The sequence below is a fragment of the Patella vulgata genome, chromosome 6 (genome assembly GCF_932274485.2).
Source record: "Patella vulgata chromosome 6, xgPatVulg1.2, whole genome shotgun sequence".
NCBI lineage: Eukaryota > Metazoa > Mollusca > Gastropoda > Patellidae > Patella > Patella vulgata.
This window is the reverse complement of record NC_065884.2, coordinates 37232046-37237597: the sequence shown is the minus strand read 5'-3', so window position 1 is coordinate 37237597 and position 5552 is coordinate 37232046. Positions and strand designations below refer to the sequence as shown.

General features: G+C 36.2%; 1 long non-coding RNA gene across 1 annotated transcript; it reads right to left on the bottom strand.

The window, feature by feature from the left end:
• Positions 1-2511: 2511 nt before the first annotated feature.
• Positions 2512-4606, bottom strand: LOC130013194 (uncharacterized). The gene is made up of 3 exons (XR_008788550.1): positions 4056-4606; positions 3422-3572; positions 2512-3102 (listed from the first exon to the last, which is right to left on the bottom strand). It is a non-coding gene; the product is annotated as an uncharacterized LOC130013194 (long non-coding RNA).
• Between the last annotated feature and the right edge of the window lie 946 nt (positions 4607-5552).

Sequence of the window (5552 nt, the reverse complement as noted above, 5' to 3'; positions counted from 1 at the left end):
AAATTGAAACCGTATGTTAGTCCCAAAATGACCTAGTTTGTGTTGAGTGGACGTTAAACCCCATTTCTCTCTCTCTCTCTCTGTACAAGACAACTTTGCTGGCCATCTATATATGTATATGCATGCTTTATTTTACTTTACACGACCTCTAAAAATGCCCCAAATCGTAAAAATACGACTTTTTGGATTTCGATCTCCTTTTTTCGGCTACCCCGGACATTTTCAAAAAATAATACAATGATTTCACACAACAGGCCAGCTATTAGCCTCTCGATTGACAAGAGTTTCATCGCCCTCTATTCATTATAACCAATGTCATCGTGCCCTAAAGAATCAACAAATCAGCTTGCTTATCTCTGCTTACCCTAGGCAAAAAATGCTCATCTTTGAACTCAATCATGACATTGACCTAGTGAACGCCTACACCAAGTTTGAACATTCTAGCTTAATTAGAAGGAGAGTTCTTGTGTTCCAAAGTCCCGGCCCTTCAAATTTCTTCTATTTTTCATTTTCAATTCAAAATGGTGACCATCACGTGACCGAAATCAAAATTCTGATCCGATAGATTTTTAGACATTCCTTCCAGGATTCCGAAAATATGACGCCCGAGTCTGTAAGTAAAATAGCAAAAAAGCCTTTTTGATTTTTCACCTTTAAAGATGGTGGCACTTCCGGTTCGATCGACAAACTCCATATTTTGTGTACGAATCAGTAATTACTTGTCTAGTATCGAATTTTTTTTTTAGGTCATTCTGACCTATATTTCGACGATTTTTTTGAAAACTTTGATCCTTAATTTCACCAAGGGGAGATAATTTAGAAAATTTCCAAGGACATCATTGAAGTCGCATTGGCAAGATCTACTAACATTCTAAATTTCACGAAAATCGCACAACTATTAAAGAAGTTGTCAAATTGGTAATAACTTCCGGTTCGAAATGACAGCGACGAATTTTCGAAATGCCAAAATCCGAAATTGCAGATTTGAAGTAAATGTTTCAAGATACTCAAAGAAAAAAGAATTAGTAAAATAGGTCAAATAGTCACAAAGTTACAGCATTGTAGGTCAAATGCATTCCTTCGTAAAATTCGGTGATTTCGGATTCGTAAAACGTTTTGAAAATATATTTAATCAACAGCCACCACCCATTTTTGGGGGGATAGGTAAAAGTTTCAGAACGATCCTATGGTTAGATTCTGAGAAATCCGATTTGTGGACAAAACACAAAAAAAAAATAACAATAATAATCTTAACAGAAACAATAAGCTTTCATATGTAATATGAAAGCTTAATAATCTTAACAGAAACAATAAGCTTTCATATGTAATATGAAAGCTTAACTAGATCTGCTAAGCAGATATTAAAGCTTTCATATTCACAGTCACTGTCACATGTCATAGAAATAATATGAACAGAAAAAAAAAATCATTATAATGAGTAAAAATTTGGTGAAGTTAATTCGATTTTTCACTGGTAAATAATTAAATAGACAAGTGGCATAACTTGACCCGCATCCCATCAGCTATCCTGAAAAATGCTGGAAAAATTAAACAAGTAAATTGTGTTTAGTACTGGGTTAATTAAGACAGGCATATGCCTTTGCTATACAGGATGACATGAGGGAAATTTAGCTTGGGAGGTGTAGGCCTGCAGCCAAAATTTCTAGCTAGCTTAGAAACACAACTCCGCTACACGGTCTTCCATAAAAGAAAAACTATACATTTTTGGAAAGCTTATGATGCCAGGAAGACAAAATCTGGGAGTTCCAAGCAAAATGTTTGCAATTTATTGATTTAGGGCCAGATGAAATTCGTCAAAATTGTCAAATAAATGCTATTTGTGTACTAACAATTCTGAAGTTGACATAAAATTAAATAGTTGGTAAAACACCTCATGCCTTCATCCTTGGCAATGAACAGTTTATTGGACAGATTTTGATGTAAATAAAAATGCTCAAAACACAAATGTCATGGGTGAATAAAGAATTGTGGAAATCCATTAACGGTAAAAAAGAATTATCTCCCTTTCTGTCAAATGCCTGTAATTGATAGACTATCAGGTCTTGTATGAATCATAAGACCAGGTGTGGGCAAACAAGCCCAATAATTATTTTGTTTGTTGGATCTCAAGGGCCTGTTAGGGTTGGTTGTTGGATGTTTGCTCAGAAATTATCGCTTGTATGGAACATGCTAGAGTCGATTTGTAGCATATTCTAGCCAGGGGATATGTTTGACAGTAGTTGAGTGATATGCTTTTGAAATAATGGAGATCAGTAGCACTTTATAAGCATTGAACCACATGATTTTTTTCCACTAAGATAAACATTCTAAACCCACATACATGTTCCCTTTCAATTAGCCACTACAGTATTTTTACAACTGTAATGTAGCTGTGAACTACTATTTCGGATATGATTAATGGTCAAATTACAAACATACATGTAGATATAAGTTAAAAAAAATAATTGTGTATCTGGGCTGGAATGAAGGGAAAGGTTAGAAAACAGGATGAACAGTTGTGAAATTATTTATTAAAGTGAAACAATCATTGAAAATCAAAATTAAACAGTTACTCTGCACATCAAATGTCATCAAAGTTAATCTTCATTATCATCATCACTGTCACTAAATGTATTAACATCAAATTCGGTCTCTTTAACAGTTTTTTTTTCATTTTCACATTGACTACACATGCACAGGTCTGTACAAGAAAGGGGGGTTGGGATGGCCTAGAGTGCCGCGCTTCGACCTCTAGCTGGTCGGTCACCTCTGGCTTGTGGCTGTGGCTTTGATCCCAGGTGTGAGCGTATGTGGCATGGAGATAGAGGCGTCTTCTCAACCTCGTGGGTTTCCTCCGGGCACTCCGGTTTCCTCTCACTGCTAAAGACCCATACGCGCAAGCGAATTATTGAAATAAAATTGAAACCGTATGTTAGTCCCAAAATGACCTAGTTTGTATTGAGTGGACGTTAAACCCCATTTCTCTCTCTCTCTCTCTGTACAAGACAACTTTGCTGGCCATTTATGATTCTTTCTCTTATGACATCTTCACAGAATATATTGTATGTGGTTTAATATTCGACGGAGGGCTAGTCATCTTTGCTGAAAAATATAAATAAACATATACATGTACACAATTAAAACAAAATTCTGGAGCTTGGTTTACTCTCATTAATTTCGTACAACAGAGGAAAAAGACACTTACACAGGGGTTAACATCTTATTTTCATGCAGAAACCAGCTAATGAAGACAGGAAGGCATTAGCAGTACAAGGAGAGATAGAGAGGAGAATTGCGGTTTAACGTCCACTGGACAAAAACATAGTAATTTCAGGACTCACCCATGGTTCAGTTTTATTTGAATAATACCAGTGGCAAGAAGGCGGAGAATACAAATAAAAAAAACATCACAAATATTTACCTTTCTGATAACTGTCTAAGAAATTCAGTACATGTATATTGCCTATAACATTTTTGGTGATATCTGACCTCAATGGCCACACAATCTTGCCCTCTGATATGCCTTAAAATATCTTCATCCTCTTTCAATTCAGCAGCTTTCAACAGTTGGCCTACAAACAAATTTGCAAACAAATTATACACCATATAGCGTTGAATGTTGTTTGTGCTCAAGGGTGGGGGAGGGAATGTCACTTTGAGGCCTACATGTACATGTACCTGGCTGGTCAACTCTGGCATGCGGTTTAGTTCAGATCCTTTGTGTGAGCGGAAATGGTCTAGAGACAGATCGTCTTAGCAAGGCACCTACAAGTGGGCCAAGAAAATAAAAAACAAGTTAACTTCTCTATGTTTCATCCCTTGTGCAAGCAAATGTGCAACACTTTAACCAATGACTGTGCCAAATCAACAAATGGGGTAAAGGGCTTTAATGGCTAGCTTCATAACAATTTTACAGTGATTGCAGTAGCACTTCTGATTCCATTTACAACAAAAACAACAACACAATAATTAAAAACTGTAGGATGAATATATTTAATATTTATTAGTAATAATTATAAATTTAGTAAGTAACATAATATTAACATTAGGCCTACCTGAGCCTGTTTGGGTCTGAGTCTGTGTTAATACATCCTTCTTCCTATTTTCTCCAACAGTGACAAATCTGTCACGTTTTTTACATATAATACAAACAACAGGCAGCACCGATTTACTCTTTCTTTTTGCTTCAGGAGCGTAATTTGTTTGGAGAGCTAGGTCCCAGATCGTCTACACTCCCGCTATTCCCTGGTTGGATTGTAGCCGGGGATTTTAATTTTTCTTTATCTATACGATTACGGGCAGACCCAATTCGGAATTTGTCTGTAAAAGGCCTGTAGCATGTTGGGTGAAATCCAGTATCTTTTGGCGCGTCGATAAATTCCTGGTTTGATTATATCACCCGAAGTCGCCTGTTCAGCTATCCATTTCGCTCGCCCATCAAGTTTTAGCCATTCATGGGCACATTCACGGAATTTATCCCAGCGAGATTTTGTAAATAATTGTTCTCGTTCCTTTCTAAATCCTTGGTAATGAATAATACAGCGTAAATTTGATTTACGTTACGACAAAGTCTAACACTGTAAGTACCAAATAGTCATACGAGATATGTGCATCTCATCAAATTCAGCTTATACCATACCCACAATAATGTTACGGAGTCAGTGAGTTCAAGTTAGACAATACGCTGACCTTCCACTGACCATGCTTATAATATAAAATCTGTCAATGACAGCTGATTCATTGTTTAGTTATTTATATGATATATTTAATATCAATAATATATGTATATGCATGCTTTATTTTACTTTACACGACCTCTAAAAATGCCCCAAATCGTAAAAATACGACTTTTTGGATTTCGATCTCCTTTTTTCGGCTACCCCGGACATTTTCAAAAAATGATACAATGATTTCACACAACAGGCCAGCTATTAGCCTCTCGATTGACAAGAGTTTCATCGCCCTCCATTCATTATAACCAATGTTATCGTGCCCTAAAGAATCAACAAATCAGCTTGCTTATCTCTGCTTACCCTAGGCAAAAAATGCTCATCTTTGAACTCAATCATGACATTGACCTAGTGAACGCCTACACCAAGTTTGAACATTCTAGCTTAATTAGAAGGAGAGTTCTTGTGTTCCAAAGTCCCGGCCCTTCAAATTGCTTCTATTTTTCATTTTCAATTCAAAATGGTGACCATCACAAGACCGAAATCAAAATTCTGATCCGATAGATTTTTAGACATTCCTTCCAGGATTCCGAAAATATGACGCCCGAGTATGTAAGTAAAATAGCAAAAAAGCCTTTTTGATTTTTCACGTTTAAAGATGGTGGCACTTCCGGTTCGATCGACAAACTCCATATTTTGTGTACGAATCAGTAATTACTTGTCTAGTATCGAATTTTTTTTTTAGGTCATTCTGACCTATATTTCGACGATTTTTTTGAAAACTTTGATCCTTAATTTCACCAAGGGGAGATAATTTAGAAAATTTCCAAGGACATCATTGAAGTCGCATTGGCAAGATCTACTAACATTCTAAATTTCACG